Source organism: Tenrec ecaudatus, chromosome 1, assembly GCF_050624435.1.
Source record: "Tenrec ecaudatus isolate mTenEca1 chromosome 1, mTenEca1.hap1, whole genome shotgun sequence".
Taxonomy (NCBI): Eukaryota; Metazoa; Chordata; class Mammalia; order Afrosoricida; family Tenrecidae; genus Tenrec; species Tenrec ecaudatus.
In genome coordinates, this window is record NC_134530.1 from 298943639 (window position 1) to 298961512 (window position 17874).

General features: G+C 50.0%; 1 protein-coding gene across 4 annotated transcripts in view; it reads left to right on the top strand.

Annotated features, from left to right (window-relative positions):
* The window catches only part of ATXN1 (ataxin 1), a 477765-nt gene that overhangs the window by 255342 nt on the left and 204549 nt on the right, over positions 1 to 17874 (top strand). For all 4 annotated transcript variants that reach the window (XM_075532432.1, XM_075532414.1, XM_075532440.1 and 1 more), the window contains one exon: positions 5614 to 5676. The gene's annotated coding sequence lies outside the window, so the exon portion shown is untranslated. The remainder of the gene's footprint in view (positions 1 to 5613; positions 5677 to 17874) is intronic.

Sequence of the window (17874 nt, forward strand, 5' to 3'; positions counted from 1 at the left end):
AAACAGTGGTAACTACTTGCTCTAGATGGTTGATAGCTGTCAGGGGGAATAACCCCTGACCTACTTCTGATGACCTCCAAGTGTAGTCATTCCCAAGCAGCTGTCTGGCATATATTTGGGGGAGACAGCTTGGGAGAAATCCTTCTGTAACCCACAGTAGCCCTGGCGTTACATTTCATGCGAGCAGCTGGAGCGGAGGGACCAGGAAAGACACAGTTCCATCCGACACAGAGGGCGAGAGAGAGATCCACACGATTGTGTCATGGAGTGCAGAAAGCATTCCTTGTCAAGAGACATACAAAGTGCAGTGTTAACTTCAAGGCATTTGTAAGCTGAACTGAAAATTTAAACAGCTCGAATGTGACTACATTTATCACATAAGAAGACTTTGGCATCACAGAGGCTGAGTTGAGTGGATTAGAGCCCGTGTGTGACACGCAGTGCTCCATGACAAAGCCAGTGCCCTTGCCCCGTTCTTCTCCTTGCACATCCCTCGTGCTGGCACCCAACGTGAGCACCGCGTTGGGGTCAGAGCAGCGTGTGCTCAATCTGCCACATGTTGGTAGCTAAAGGAAAATGCTGATGGGGCTCATTTGAGATCGTTGCTATGCAGCTGGTTGCATGCTTGTGGCTCATAATCCGAGTGATGTAATTGTTAGGCCGGCTTGCCAAGGCTACATTTTGCATCGCTGCGACCATCAGCACTTTGGTCTTGCTCGCTTGGCACCTGTGGGGCAGCTAAATCTTGCCTCGCTGCCGAATGTCAGGGGTCACGTTGGTTCCAGCATCTCTGCTTGCACTCCCTCCGCCCCCTCCACCCCCAAATATGTAACTTGCATAAGGAAAGATCTGCTAGCTAGGGAAATCAAGTGCTTCCTATTTATTTGTTGGTTGGTTGGTTTGGCCTTTGTCAGCATGCATCCACATGGGGGTGAAAACCCACACATGTGTGGCAGGGGTGTTCATGCGTCTCGTCTTTGGCTGTGGAACCAAGACCATCCTTGCTATGCATCCTTGCCTTGTCACTTGCTTCCTGGTTGTGTAATCTTGGACACAGTCCTTGGTGCATTGCCCCCTCCAAGAGTACAACCTAGAAAGCTCTAAGGACCAGTTCCCACCTTCTATTACGAGGGCACTAGGAGTCTGAATCAACTCTAGGACACACAACAACATGGTAAACTTTGCATATAGGTAAAACCTAGGACCTGTGTTCAACGCTTAATCGGCATCACAGTGAAATAGAAAAGCAAAACTTTCTAAAATAAAAAATGCGTATATATAACCTAGGATATGTATTACTCCCATTTTTTTCTGGGTAGGTCATATATATTTTAGTCACACCTTGGATGGAGGATGCTAAAATCTAAATTACAATGCTGCTGGTACTGATAAGCAGCATCATGATTAGCTAGAAAAATATTGAAGTTGCCTCAATTTAATCTCCATTTATTTGGATCCACAATCTACACTCAAGGAAGCAGCCGTCGAGAAATCTAATCGCATCTCGCATTGGGCAGATCCGCTGCAAAAGACCTCTTGAAAGTATTAAAAAAGCCAAGATGTTACTTTGAGGACTAAGGTGTGCCAGGCCCCAGCCGCGTTATTTGCAATAGCTTCCCCTGCACTGGTCAGCTGGACACTGAATACAGAAGACCTTACAGGAATGTGTGCCTTGGAATTAGGGCCTGGGTGAAGAATACTGTGTGGATCCCGGACAGCCATCACTTCTCATTTATGCTGGATGTCCCTCTGGCATGTGACTTGGCATTTCTCTGCAGCAACAGCAAGTCTTGTCTCTGGCCCTCTCTCCTTGATGTTTCTCCCACCCCCACCCCAATCCCCTGATTCCTGCTTGGAGCAATGAGCAAGGCTTAGCTGCCTTCCGAGCTGCAGGAACACAAGTACTGTGTTATTCCCACTCTGGTGATTTGTGGGATACAGTCCCTGCACCATGCTCCCTTGAAGGTGTGTCTTCCTAAAAAGTTGCTGGTCACTGTCTCAGGACATAACGTTCTCAGTAGAGCACAAGAGGAGTCCTGTGATGCCAACAAACATCTGCTTTACCAAACGAACAAGACATCTCCTTGAGCCAGAAATGAGAGTGTACCTAAGGAGACTGCACTGGTAGCTTGAGGGTGGTAAGTGTGACGAGTCGTGGGTTTCTAGTTATGTGGGTATCTATATTCAGATGACGAGATGACCGTTTCGAGAGATGGAAGAACCTGTCCTTTACACGTTTCCTTTCCTCTGCGCTGTGAAGTCACGTCACCATAACTGGATTGAAAGCAGGGACCCTTCTTTACCTTCAGACTTCACATCACACTCTATACATGCATCACCCTGGTAGCGCAGTGGCTTAGATGTTAAACTGTTAGCCCAAAGGTCGGCTGTTCAAACTCCACAGGAGGAAGATGAGGCTGTCTGCTCTCTGAAAGGTCGATCATCTTGGAAACCCACAGGGGCAGTTCTACTCTGTCCTAGGGTCGCAGTGAGTCGGAATCAACTGGATGCTAGTGAGCCTGGTTGTGTTTTTTATCTCCTACATGCCGGGTACTGCAGTAAAAACTGGAAAACATCATGTGAGGCAGATCTTGTTATCACTGAGCACGTATGTCAGGGGTTCAGAGAGTCGAAGTCTCTTGTGTCCCACAGCTCTCCTCTGTCTGAGTTGAGATGGAGACTCGGGGCTGACTCCGACTTACTTTATCATTCTTGTTGTAGACATCTTGTCTGCTGTGGAGATGGAAAGGTCGTGCGTGGATTACAAAGTGTGGCTTTAAAAAGAAGATGCCTCTAGATGCTACCATCACGCACCAGCTGTCACAGTTTGCATTGCTTCCCTCTTCAATCAGCGTACAAACTTCTCGCGAGCCTGAATCATACGACTTTCCTGCATCTCAATCGCGCTCACCTTCCTGGAGGCAGCCTGAAAGCAGAGTGGGCATCGCCTCCCATTTTAAATCCTGCTGGCTTGCTCCCACCCAGCTGCAATGTAGAAGGAAGGGAAGGGACCGGCGTTCATTAAAATTAGAGCCAAGAAAACCCTATAGATCTACTCTTTCACCTACGGAGTTGCCATCAGCTGGCTTCTCCTCAGTGGTTACAGGTTTTTGTTTGTCTGTCTGCTTGTTTGTTTTTTTAAGCATGTGTAGGTGGTCTTGGTAGTTCAGTGATGGAATTCTCACCATCCATTCGAAAGACCTGGGTTTTATTCCCAGCCAATGCACCTCATGCACAGCCACCTCCCATCTGTGAGTGGAGGACTGTTTATTGCTATTGTGCTGAAGGAGTTTCAGCAGAGCTTCCAGACGAGCCCAGACTAGGAAGAAAGCCTTGGCAATCAGATGCTGAAAACCTGCCAGGGAAAATTATCTGGATGGAAGTGGACTGGCCTGCCCCTGGTCTCAGGTTGGCCCAGGTAGGGCACCGGTGAGCTTGGTTGGACATTGGGCCACCACAGCCCTCAGCCATTTGCAGTGTGCCTAGCTGAAGGGACTTTCCTTCAGGCTCCTGGGTCCTCTTCCTCCTCCTCCTCCTCCTCCTCCTCCTCCTCCTCCTCCTCCATTGGGACTCTCTGGGTGCCCCAGGGAATACAAGGCTTGCCACTTCTTCAAAGGAAGGGAAGAAACACAGTGGACTCCTTATAGTTCTTAAAATTAATCCCCGATGCTCTGGCATCATCTGAATTTTGGCAGCAGCCGGCACCCTGGGAGGCCAATTACTTCAGCCTCGAATCCCTTTCTAAACCTACAGCAAAAGCCAAGCCAAAGCAAAGTGAAACCCATTGCCCTCTTGGTTTCCCTGCACAGTGACCCGTGTGTTGCAGGGGAGAACGGCTCTATGACACTTCCTTGTGTGTAATCTTCAGAGAGGAGAATTTCCAGGTCTTTCTGCCTCGTTGCTACCTCTCGGCTAGTACCTAAGTGCCAACGCTTTTTGTCGTCCAGGCCAAGAACTCAAAACCAAACTCACTGCCATCGAGTCTATTTCAAATCATGGCGACCCTACGGGACAGGGTAGACCTGCCCCCTGGGGATTTTCAAGACTAAACCTTTAGGAAAGTAGAAAGTCCAATCTTTATCCCAGCCAAACTCACTGCCATCGAGTCAACGAGGCATCTTTGTGATTCTAGGACAGAGTAGAACTGCCCCCTTGCGAGTTTCTCAGAGTGTCTGTTTACGGGGATAGAAAGTCCCATTGCTTTCCCAACAGAGCCGCAGTAGGGTTCGAACTACTGGCCTTAGTTGGCAGCAGAACATGCAAAGGAAGGAGTCTTTAAGCCGGTTGCTGGAAAAGAAGCATTTTTTAAGGCCCCTTGAACTCAGTTCTTTGTGGTGCAGATGACCAGTCTGAGAAGTCCCACCCTTATTTCCCTTTGTCTCTGTGCTTCTGCTGACCAGCACTCCCCACCGCCTGCTGCTTTCCCACACTGTTGGGTCATCAGCATCACAGGCCCATTGAGTTCAGCACTGATGACTCCCTGGGTCAAAGTCAAGTCCACATTCCCATAGGAGCCCAATTGGAACTCGCTGTGGGATCATTGAGCTCAGTGAGCTATGGAGCCCTGGGCGTGCCATTTGGGGGAAGGGTCACGTGACTGCACCTTGACCGAAGGGTCAAAGCATGGTGCCTCTGTAGGGGTGTGGGAGATGAGGTTCTTACAGGATCCACTGCTGGGAAGCATTTCCTGTGTTCCTCTCTCGTGTGGATCACCCGTCCCATAATAGATGAATCTGCCACTCGATTATTTCCTACCTATCGATGGCTGTGAACTCAGTGTTTAAAACTCAGCCAGCCAAACAGCGGCACATCCATCTGCTCTTCAGGGAACCTCTGTTCATCCCGTGAGCCTCACTCAGTACTAGGTGCCCGGTGACTTGTCATCACTGGGCCTGAACAAGCCAAGCCTTCTGCTGCCCAGGCCATGCTGACTTACAGCAAGCTTAAGGCACAGAGGTGAACGGCTTCAGAGGCTTCTCCCAGACTGTCAGTCGTGTGTGTGTGTGTGTGTGTGTGTGTGTGTGTGTGTGTGTGTGTATGAGAGAGAGAAAGAGAGAGAGAGAATATTAGGTGGGGGTTTACACATTAAATCTTCATTTTTGAATTCAACTAGTGAAACAACTTATCTAACCTCCCATTGCTCCCATTGGCTTGTCCAGTTTACTCCCGTGAACCCCCAACACCTTGCTGTAGTACATGAGCTCCCCTTTACCCCAGGCAAGCCTTTGTGGAAGCAGACTGCCTCATCTTTCCCCCTGCAGAGTCGCTGCTGGATTCAAACCCCTGATCTTTGGTGGGTGGGCCGGTCCTTAACCCACTGCAGCATCAGGCCCTCATTAGGTCTGCGTGCCTGTGTGCTTTATCCACCACCATTAGTTACCATCTCATGAGTGTCAGAGTAGAGCTGTGTGCTCTGTGGGGCCACCTGCAGCTGATTTCTGGGAATGAGATAGCCGGGCCTTTCTTCCGAGGTGCGTCACAGGGTAAACTTGAATCTGTAACCTTTTGGTTAGTCGACTAACACGTTAACTGTTTGCACCACCCCACCCCCCGGCCCTCTGTTTGTGACTTACAGAATGGACTTCATGTTTTGCTCTTCTCTGTTTCTTACAGTTGGTCCACAGAAAGTAGACCGTTTTTCTTGGTGAAGAGAAACCTGCCTGCTGTTCTCAGAGGGTGAGTGAGCCTTTGAATTCTCCCTACATCTGTCTCCATTTCAACATGCTATCCAGTTGTTGCGATGTTCCAAGGGCTAGCAGACATTCTTCTTCAAAGAAATGTCTATGAGTTTTCTCTTGCGGAACAAACCAAACGGAAACGAAAGCGACCCTTCAACTCTCCCCGGCACCAGATTTTTTCAGAGAGGAAGCTGCCCTCCAGACTTGGCTAGCCTTTCTTTCCTCTGTCGGCACACTGTGCTTCTCAGCAGCTAGTGTCACCACTGCTGTCACCTTGCCCAGCCCACAGGGACAGGAAGTTGCTGTCTTCTCTGACCGAGCCTCAGTCCGGCTGTTGGGGTAAAGCCATTTTGTTCACACGGCAGTGCTGTCTGGTGAAGGCCATGACCAAGATCATAGGGCCCACTGGAACCCCTTATTTGCAGGGGAGGCAGCCCGAGTCTCCTGTCTGGGGTTTCATGGCAGTGACAGGACTGGTGCATTCCATTGCTAGTTGTGTGGCCTTCACACCACCCGTGGGTTCCACAAATTCATTCTGAGGCACCCAGAGGGAACTCCACCTACTGGAGTGTGGATACTCCAGTGCCTACTGTTGTCTAGTGCCACTGAGTCGGCGCTGACAGAACAGGACAGACCCTTGCCAGGACCTGAGCCACCTTCATGACCGCTGGCAGGCTCGAGCCCGTAGCTGTGGTTGCTGTGTGTTTTGGGTGCCATCCAGTAGTACAATGGACAAGTAGTCTCTTGTCATCCAGAAACTCTTCATTGGCTAATGGGAGCAGATTACCAGGCCTTTCTTCCGCATCTGTTTGAGCCTGGATGCTGTGCTGTGGATGACTGCCAGAATTTGCAGTACTGGTGGCATAGCTTCCTGCACTCACACCACTAAACTGACCGAACGTGTTAGTCTGGGTGGACCAGAGAAACAAATTCATAGACACTCATGTGTATAAGAAAGAGCTTTATATACAAGAGCAATTGAATATTAAGAAAACATGCCAGCCCAGTCAAGCCCGTAAATCCTATATTAGCCCACATGTCCATTACCAGTCTATAAATTCCTCTCCAGACTCATGCAACACATGCAATGTCGCCGAATACAGGGAGATCACAGGCCAGTGGGTGGAAAATCTTGTGGATCCAATGGTGATGTAACCATCTCAGTGCTGGCAGGGGTCTCCGCGTGGCTCCTTCAGCTCCAGGGCTCTTGTGTAGCTCCATGTGTCTTGTCAACAGGAAGATTTCCCAGGCTGTGAGTGACTATCCCCCTTCTAGTACCTCCAAATGATGTCATCAAGCGGTGACCTGATTGACAGGCTAGACTCCACCCCTCCCCAAGTCGACACCAGATTATGTATGGTGGAACTTACTGGTCATGCCCTTCCAAGCCTGGGGTCAGCAGTGATGTGTTCAGCTGCCTAAACTTCAGAAAGCCGAGGAGCCCAGGGGGTTAACCAAAAGGCTGCTAACCGAAAGGTTGGTACTTCCAACCTACTCAGTGGCCCCACAGGAGTAAGACCTGGCGACCTGCTTCCGTACTTGTTGTCGCCTCCAGAGTGCTCAGGGGCACATGCCACAGGGGAGGCAGCTGGGTCGGAATCCCCCCCCCCCGGCCCCACGGCTCACAACAGCCACCGGCTAGGCTGCTGAGGTCTGGGGAGCACCTCTCCTACAGCTCTGACCCCCAAGGGCACATTTTCCTCGGCACCCTTCCCAAAGGCTTGACCCAGCGTGTGTTTCCCAGCCTGAAACTGAGGTGAGAACTGGCCAGCTGCGGACCTGCCCGCCCTCCACGCTGCCAGCCCCCGCAGAGCGGTCACACTCCCCTGGGCGTTCCTGAGACCGTTGGCCAAATCCAGACTCTGGGCGAAACGTTTCCTCATGTAAAAAGAAACATCCTGCCTGTGTACTTAAGGGCACCCTTGTGGGGGAAGCAGGAGCCCGTGGCTTTCTACTAGGACCTGAGAAGGACTTGCGGTTCTCTGGAAGATTCTGGGATCTGGTTCTGCAGTCCTTAGAGGAGGTCTGGAAGCTGAAGCGGTCGTGCCCAGACCAGTTCTTCTCACTCAGTGATCGGGCTGAAGGTGGCACAAAGAGCCTGTGGTTGTTACTTTCTCCTGCTTGTCAGCCCAATTGCTTTGCTGAGGCCTCTGGGGAGGCCCTGTCCTCCTCCATTGGGTTTATCCATATGCATTTCTTCCGTGTCCCTCTGCTTTCCGCTCAGGTGTTGAATGGGCTTTACACCCCGAGCTGCTGAGTCACTGCCGTCCCCAGAGGTGGCCTGCCTGGGCGTGTACTCCATGGAAATACGGTTTCCTTTACCTGTTTAGCCCAAGTGGCTTCTCCCCTCCACATTTCACAGAGCCGCGTGCACCCGGAGACCGGCTGCCCTCCAGGGAAGGGGTCTTCGGAGACCAAGCAGGCACGCACAGCTCGCATTGCTGTTGAGCCAGCGCAAACTGGTGGCCAGGCCATGTGAGTCAGGGTTGACCCAGCTCCGTCCGTTCCGCGGCTGTTTTCTTGGCTCTAGTGTGGGCCGGGCCGTTCTTCGAAGCTGCCTGTCCACTGTTTGGGTTAGCAGTCAAGCAAGTTAGCTGTTTCCTCACTCAGGCATGCTAGTGAGTCTACAAGCAGGAGATCATTAAAGGTCTCAGGAACAAATTCGGGAATGCCGAATTTCAGGCCTACCTTGGACGAGTCTTAGCATATGGTAGGAATGGATGGACAAGCGTCTGAAGACAGAAGCTGGCAAGGCCGCCCACCAAAGGGCTCCGGTAGACCAGTGTGGCGACTTTGGTTTCCTGTCAAGGTCAAAAGCAGTTTAATGCGGACATGCTGGAGGCCGCAAGTTATCACCCCAACTGTTAGAAGCCACTCGTTCTGACCACATGGGGGAAAGCTAAAGACAAAGGGAATCCAGGCAAATTCTCCTTCAAAAGCAGCTGGCAGCCAGGTGGCTTGGCTTCAGGTATGTGCCAGGTGGGGCCGAGAGCCAAGTGCACCTTGGGAGCCATGAGCCGATGGGTGGATGGGTGTGCGTTTAGGCGGGATCCTGGGTGCAGTGGAGCGTGAGCTGAGCGCCCCTCCCGTGGTGTTCCTTTAAGGGGCCTCTAGGGAGCGCTGTTGCCAGCACCGCATCTGTGCTTGCATGGGGCCAAGCGGCGGCGATGGCCTGTATTGGTTCCATAGAACCTTGTCTGCCCTGCCGGAGGAGAGGGTTGGACTACCTAACAACCGTGACAGCCAGTCTGTGCTCAGCAGCGCACCCCCCACTCCTTTTAGTTCCCATCATGTCCTGGCCTTCTAAGATGAGTGACAGTGCCCAGACGGTGAACTTCGCTCCCTCTTGCCCAGCCCTTGCCCCATGCTGACCCCATGCACAATGGAACAGGGTGCTGTCTGGGACGCTCCTTCGCCAACCCCACAATCACTTGCAGATGCAACCGCTGCAATCCACCCGGTTTTCCTGGGCTGCGTTTTCAGAAATCAGTCACCATGGGCTTCTTCTAGTCTGTGTTTGTCTGGAAGCTCTGCGGAAACCTGCTCAGCACCAGTTTCTCGAAAGCCTCCACTGACAGCTACTGTGCATGAGAGGTGTGGGCAGGGACTCGGGCTCATTGCATTACTGCTGCCTGCTTCACAGTCGCTCAGCACGCCCTCCCCCCCTCCCCCGCAGGTGTGCAAACCCTGCCTCTTCTCTCCAGCGCGCTCCGTACATGGTGCCCGAGAAGGGAATGTCGGTAGTAAGATGCTGCAGGTCCCTGCCTGTGCCAGGGCTGCGGCAGCACTTCCCTGCCATAGCCAGCTACAGGAGGTGGGGAGGCAGGGCATCTCCACCAGAGCAGCCCCAGCAGAGGGGCACAGTGGACAGAGCACTCCTGGACCCTGCGGTCAGCTATTCGTGGCTGGAATGCTGGCAGAGAAACAGAGCAGTGTGAACTCGGGGAAGCAGCTTACTCATTAAGATGGCTACTGCTGGCGGGTACCCTGTCAGGCACAGAAAGGCTACAAAGAATCACAGCAGACCATTCTTACCTTCTCGTGGCTTCTGCCAAAACCCCAGGTGGCTTGGCGGTCACAAGTTGGGCTGCTAACTACAAGAACAGTCATCGGCAGCCACCAGGCTTTCTGGGGGAGAAAGAAGAGACTTTCTACTCCCACTCAAGCATCTATCTCAGAAACCCACAGGGGCCGCTCTGCCCTGACGGCAGTGAGTTTTGAGAGTAGCTTCTATCAGGGGTGTGGTTTCCAATCCATTGCATTCCTTCACTGATGTGTATTTGGGGCTTTGGCGTCTCTGTTGTCTCATGTACAGACTCTCTTATGGAGCCGTCCTTCACGAACCTTGACCCCAGCGTGTGCCATTTGCCCTCACCTCCTCCCCTTTTCAGTGTTCTTCTCCCAAATCTGTCATTTGCTTAATGCTCATCTCTTTGTCTTACTTTATTTCGTTGCTTCCTAATCGCAGGGGATTTTTATTTCGTATTTATTGAACAAGCTCCTCGTCGCCTCAATCGACAGTGGTCCCCGTGATGTCATCTGGTCTGCCCCTGCCCCGCTTCGTTCTGTGGTGCAGATGGAACGGGGCGTTTGCCGGCCTGCCGCTGGGGAGGTGGGCAATTCAGCGACCTCCACTAGGTCATCATGCGGTGCAATTCCGGCCTTCTCTGGTGCATTTTGCTCTGGGGGAACCCGAGCTGCCTTGCTTATAGCAGATGAGCCCTTGGAGGTTAGGGACCACAGATCTGCTTCTTCCTATGACAGCAGCACGGTGGCACTCAGTACTGAACCCTGCAGATAACAGAAATTCCATTAATAAGTGTTCACGATAATATCATGTTCCCATACTGCCTCACAAGGAAATCATGAGACAAGCCTGTAATACAGACTCAAAGTAAGTTCTTAAGTTCTTGAGAGGTTAAAAAAAAAAAAAGACAGTTTCAAGATATCAAGATATTATTTTGCTTGTTTACTCCTCTCCCTCTTCTTTTAATATAAAGTCACCGACGGAGATGATTGAAATCCCAAATCAAACCTACTGCCTGCCATCAATTCGATTCCAACTCACAGTGACCCTCTAGGACAGCGTGGGAACGCTCCTTAGGAGTTCTCAGACTGTAAAATTCCACAGGTGGGATTGAACCACTGGCCTTGTGGCTAAAAGTCCAACGTTGAACCCACTGGGCCACTGGGGCTCCATTTACTCCTACGGTACCCAGTATTCTTAGGCCAGGCAGCCTTCCATCAAGTACTAATGAAGGAGGGCGTGATTTGCTCCCAAACTCAGATGGGAGTGGGCACTTTCAGACAAGAGCTGTCTGAAGACCTCATGTGCTCTTACTCTTTTGTGTATCGACTAATATTTAACTCAGCACCCAAGGTTGGACATGGGCCGTGCCATATCTTACTCTCACCCCAGTTTCCCCCAGTATTCTCTGCTTCTATCAACCCTGCTAGCGGATATCAAGCTGGGCCAGGCTTCTCAGTCAACTCCCTAGCAATGTCTTTAGAGTTAGTAAAGCAAGAGAACTGAAGGATTTTTTTTTTCCGTTAGGGTGACCGAGTTGATAGATTAGAATAGTGATTTCATTTCGTTTTGGGGTCTGTTGGGGTAGGAGAAAGGTTTTTTATCTTATAGAAACGTTTATCTTGCAAACGTTCTCTTCCCCAGTTCTGAACCAACAGAGAATGAAGACCAGTAACCGTGTAATCACAAACGCCCTGATGTGACTGATAACAGCTAAGCTCGACGTTGTCGCTTCGGGTGAGAACCTCAGGAGCAGGCCAGTGTCTATGAAATAGGAAGTAGAAAGAGATCGACATTTTGATCGCCCTAGTGGGGTTCGGAGGAAGAAAGGCCTGCATAGCGTTGCCTCCAGTTCCAGGCCAAGTCAATATCCCCGGGTACGAACGGTTAACATAGGTGGCAGCTCACCCAAAGGTAGGGTGGAGGTTTGGGTCCTGGTGCTGCAATGGTTATGCGTTGGCTGCGATCTGTGATCTGCAAGGTCTGCAGTTTGGAACCACCAGCTGCTCCTTAGGAGAAAGACTGGGTTTTCTAGTATGGTAAACGGTTAGTCTTGGTAGCTCACAGGGGCAGGTCTACCCTGTCCTGCAGGGTCATGATGAGTTGGCATAACTCCATGGCAGTGAGTTTGGTTTTATGTGTGTGTGCATTTTGTTTTTTGGTTTTTCTGGAGCTTAAGGTACTTTGGAAGAAAGGCCTGGCAATCTGTTCTGAAAAGAGGATCACCTATTGGGGACCGTATGGAGCACAGTTCCACTTAGCCACATGGGTGTCCCTGAGTTGGAATTGACTGGAGGATAGCTGCTTAGTGAGGATTAGGGTGACCAAGGAAAGGAAATCAAGGGACATATTCTTTGGGGGGAATCTGCTGCACAGCAGTTTAGAACAGCGGTTCTCAACCTGTGGGTAGTGACCCCTTTGGGGTCGAATGACCCTTTCAAAGGGGTCACCTAAGACCATCAGAAAACACATATTTCTGATGATGTTAGGAACCGAGACACCGCTCCTCTATCTGTCTCCAGGCAGATCTGTCCACATGCAGATACGCCCACATACGAGTACCTGGCGTGAAGATTGTTCCCCGTGCTACACCATGCTTCAAGACAAAATTTCATTTATTTGTACTTAGAAATAATATTTCACAATATATAATGACATATTATTTTTGCGATTAATCACTGTGCTTTAATTATATTCAATTTGTAACCATGAAAATACACCCTGAATATCAGATGTTTACATTGCGATTCATAACAGTAGAAAATTACAGTTATGAAGCAGCAACGAAAATAATGTTATGGTTGGGGTGTCACCACAACCTGAGGAATGGTATGAAAGGGTCACGTTATTAGGAAGGTTGAGAACCACTGCTTTAGTGTGTTAAAAAGCAAAGGTGTTACTTTGAAGACTAACATCCACCGGGCCCAAGGCATGGTATTTTCAATCGCATCATATGCATGTAAACGTTGGACATTGAATAAGGAAAACCAAGCAATCATCGATGCATTTGAACGATGGTGCTGGTGAGGAATATTGACAGTACCCTGGACATGCAGAAGAACGAAGAAAAGCTGTCTTGGAAGAAGTACAGTCAGCGTGCTCCTAAGAAGCACGGATGGTGAGACTTCGTCTCATGACCTTTGGACATGTTGTCAGGAGAGACCAGCCCCTGAAAAAGGACATCATACTTGGTCTAGTGGAGGAAGCCTGGCAAAGAGATGGATCAACCCCGTGGCTGCAGCAATGTGCTCGGGCACAGGAGCAGTTGGGAGGAGGGCACGGGACTGGGCGGCGGTCGTTCCGTTGTGAGAAGGTCACTGTGAGTGGGAGCCATCTCTACGGCACCTCGCAACTAAGACTGAAATGGATCATCGAGGAAGCACTCTCCAAGCCAGGCGACTCAGGGTTCCCCCTCGTGGAAGAAAATGGGTGTGAGGGAAGAGGCCACGAGAGTTTAGGGAAATCTGCATAGGAAAAAAAAGGGTTTTGTCTTCATTTCTGATTATTTCTCTCACTCTCTCCCTTGGCCTGGCAAACCTGTCCAGTCATCTTTTTGTCATATCGCCCCCTGTGGGTTCCTCATAGCTCCTGTGACTCTGGGGCATATCTCTGGTGTGTGTGTGTGTGTTTGTGTGTGTGTGTGTGTTTTCTGGTGTGCTTTTCATCTCCTCCACTAGATCTTTAGCTCAGTGAAAGGTGAAAAAAAAACCTTTTCAGTCTCATTTACTGCTCTGTCCCAGTGATTAAAGCTCAACAAAGCATGTAGGAGGCATTTGATAAACATTTGTTGAATGAATACATGAATAAATGTTGTTTTATGCCTCAGCTCATGCTCCCTAACTGCCTAGACGTTCTTGTGCCCTGCCTTGCCTGGAAAGCTCCTCTTGATTGCTGACAGCTCTGCTCAGTCATCGCGTTCTCGGAAACCTTTCCTGGCCGTCCTGACTCCTCCTGGACAGAAGCCTTCTTGCTCTGTAGCTGGCCATTGGCATGTACAAGTGTGTGGGTATGCGTGTGTGTGTGTGTGTGTGTGTGCACGCACAGTATCAGGTGACCCAAGAAGCAAGATCAACACTGGCTTACTGCAATGAATTATTTCACATGTCTTTGCTCCTTCCAATATTCCAGTTCTGCTTGACATCTGTCTCTCTCCCAGTCACCCGGCACCTTTCTTCAGAATCAAAGCCTTTCCTCAAGTTGACCCTTTCTGATGGCTGGCGCACCCTATAAGCAAGATGAGCATGGGCTGATTATGCTTACTAATGCGTAGTGAGTTTCTCTTTCCGTTTATTTTTTGCCATAGATTGGGTGAAATGTTTATGTGTGTGGTGAAATCCAGAAAGCCCTAAGTCAGCTGTTCAAATCCCCTATCCACCCCATGGGAGAAAGATGAGGCTTTCTGCTCCTGAAAAGATTAACGGCCTCACAAATGCTAAGGAGCCGGTCTAGTCTGCCCGAGTAGGAATCGCCTCCAAGGCAGTGAGTCTGTTGTTGTAGTCATTTTGGTGTGTGTGATGAGACCTGTCTCATTAAAGTCTGGTAAGTAGGCATAAGAATGCCTTTGCTTTCCTTGCCTATTGAGTAATTGTCCCTGTGCAGATCGTTGTAGTGTGCACAATGCATATATGTGCATGGGAGTGTGTGTGCCTGCGTGAATGTGCCCATGCGTGCATGTTCCTGCATCTTCTCTGTCCCTCTCATGCTCCATAACTTTAATTCACTTAGTTCCTTATGGATATATCCCCTTTGCTAGACTGTAAATGCCTCAATGGCTGGGCGATTCCCTATTCATTTTTGTTTCTCTTGATATCTTCCATGTGAATAATATTAGCATGCTAAGTACTTCCAACACGCCATGCACTGCTGTGTATAGCCGATCCAAGTACTTAAAATAGCTATCCAAGTATCTCACATATATTAACATTCATTAATCCTCAAGCCACCTTATTAAGTGCACATTATTTTTAGCTCCCATTCCACAGATAAGGAAGTGGGGCATTAAAGAGGCCCAGTTCTCATGGCACGACTGATTCCATAGCTTCTACGCTCGGCTGTCTCTCAGATAGGGTGCGTTTATACAACTTGCCAACCAAGGGGGTAAGAAGCCTACGCATCGGCATACTGGGGTCAGAAAGGTTGGCCTTTTGGGTCTACCCAGAGGCACCTTGGAAGAAAGGTTTGGTGATTTGCTTTGGAAAAACCATTCACTTAAAACCGTATGACACACACACACACAAAAACCCATATGACACACAGTTGCTCTCTGACACCCACAAGGTCGCCACTGATAAGAGTCACCACCATGGCAACTATCTTTGTTGTTTGTGGCTGTAAAATAACGTCTGGTAAGAATGCATTCACTCTCTCTCAGAGAGGGTATGTTTATATAAGTGAGATCCAGGGCATCTAGACTGAAGCCATGCAGCAGACCCCAAGCCTCTGCGGCCAGCACATGCCAGCGTCAGAAATGCCCACCAGGGTGGCCTGGATGGAGGTCCTGAAGCCATGGGCCAGCTGACTGCACGGATGCACGCCTCAGGCTTTATTCATGGCACTCCATTCCTGATGGTGTGTGGCGGCAAAGTGGTGTGGGTTGGAGGAAATATATGATTGTCATTCCATTTTGAGAATTGCTTCCAAAAGATGCAATGCGAACTCCTCAATTATGAAACCGTTGCTGTTTACACCATTCACTCCTAAATTCGGGGGCAGTGGAGACGAGGAGTCGATCTCAAAGGGGTAAGACAAGGTCGCCTCATTCAAGAGGGCTCTAGACTATTGGAAGAGGGAAAGGCGTGCGTATCAGTAAACTTCTGGACCTTGACAGAGGGCAGTGAATGAATGTGCTCTGACAAGACGCTTTTAGACAACAAGAACAAAACCAAAAACCGGTGGCTGTCAAGACGACCTCCCTTCTGTCTGTCCAGGAGGCGCCATGCTGCAGAGGGTGTCTGATGGTTGGTTTCTAAAGTAAGTGGCCAGGCCTTTCTTCCAATGTTCTTGGATTCGTGGACCCAAACCTCCAACCTTTCTGGCACCCGTGGGTGAACTTGAGCTGAGCAGCGGATGGTTAATAGTTTGTACCACCTAGAAATTTGATAATGCATGCTTACACACGCTTAACTGACAAATGGTAAGAAAGTTAAAATATATATATAGTACTGATGATGAAGGCTATTGAATTAGGATAGGACAGGCATTAAGCTACAGTGTAAACTAACTCTGAAGTCCCAATGATTTCACAACACAAGGGGAAATTTCTCACCTATAGTATGATGTCCAGTCTGGATTGACATCTCAAGGAGAGGGGCCCTCCCCATCTACCCCAGTCATCAGACAGCTCTGCTCCTGTTACCCAGGCCTGCGGGAGATCCTTCAGGGTTACAGGGGATGGACGAGACAAGAGCAGAGCAATAGTGGCCTCCAGGGGCCATGTGTCTTCTGGCCCCAGCAGATCACAAAGCATCTAAACAGGCCAGCTGATTCCAGGCCTTTTGCTCACGGGCTCCATCGCATCCAGCCCCACCTGTGTGGAGAGACACTCCTGGTAGTTTCTGTAGCAGCAAAGCAGACGACAGCCCCAGAAAGCCAGGCCCCCGAAATTAGGTCAGCCTCAAAGATAGTTGCTACAATTAAAACACCATCAATAAAAATAACAACATCACTAACATTAATTGGCCGTGGTGAATGGAAAGCCATAAGGAAGTGTGAAAATTCATCCAGTCTAGTTGGTGGTTAAGCTAATGCTAAAGGGCCCATTCCAGACTTTATCTCTCTGCCTATACCATTCCCACCACCTCATCCACACAGTGCTCACCACTGTCTACACTGCCCTGACCACTCTGTCTGCACAAGGCTCATGACTGTCTACACTGCCCTGACCACTCTGTCTGCACAAGGCTCATGACTCTCTACACTGCCCTGACCACTCTGTCTGCACAGGGCTCATACTGTCTACACTGCCCTGACCACTCTGTCTGCACAAGGCTCACGACTGTCTCCTCTGCCCTGACCACTCTGTCTGCACAAGGCTCATGACTGTCTACACTGTCCTGACCACTCTGTCTGCACAAGGCTCATGACTGTCTACACTGCCCTGACCACTCTGTCTGCACAAGGCTCACGACTGTCTACACTGCCCTGACCACTCTGTCTGCACAAGGCTCACAACTGTCTACACTGTCCTGACCACTCTGTCTGCACAGGGATCATACTGTCTACACTGTCCTGATCACTCTGTCTGCACAGGGCTCATACTGTCTGCACTTTCCTGACCACTCTGTCTACACTGTCCTGACCACTCTGTCTGCACAAGGCTCACCACTACATGCATAGTCCTCGCTACAGTCTTTGTCAGGCTCCATCTATGCAGTCCCCACCACCTGTGTATCCACTCAATGTCACCATCCCCAACATTCCAGCTGCCCCTCCCCATAACTCTCCATGAGTCCCCAACTTGTCTGTCCAGTTATGCATTGGCCATCCCCTGCCTGCCTGTCTAGCCTTGGACCTCCTTGTGAGTTAGAGGTCATTACCCCCATTATCAAGTTAAACCAAAAAACTCACAGTCATTGGGTCAGTTTCTGGGATCCAGCCCATATATGCATGTGTCCTAAGGGACCGTTTTGTAATTGAAGGGAAGAAATTAAGAGTCAGACAAAAGTTTTGGGGTGCTCACCTCCTGTGTGTTATCAGGAGCCAGGTCTGGGAAAGAGAGATGGTATTCCTCCACTGGCTCATATAGTCGCAGGGCATACAAGCCCCCCTAATTACAGGTAACCACATCAGGAGCAAAGTGGGCTGTCCCTTCTCCCTAGAGGTCCCTGAGTTCATTGGAAGGGTAACGTAACAGCAGTTCTTGGGTGAAGGGGGGGTGGGGGGGGCTAGGACGGAGTGACTGTCCTCTGAGAAGGAAGAGCAGTAGCAACATGTCTGTTCCTATAGATAAAACCGCCAGCCAGCCAGCACTCAGCCATGTGCTTGTCAGAGGTAACTTTAAAGTCTCACTTTGATAGGAAGATATTGTGGGGGTTAATCTTAATTATGAGAATGTGATTGGGACTCATCCCTAACTCACAAGTGTGAAGGCCTCCCTCCACTTAGGCCCCTGGCCTCCCAGGTTTCTTAAATATGAGAATAAAGAAGTCGTCCACCTACATTCTCTTCTCG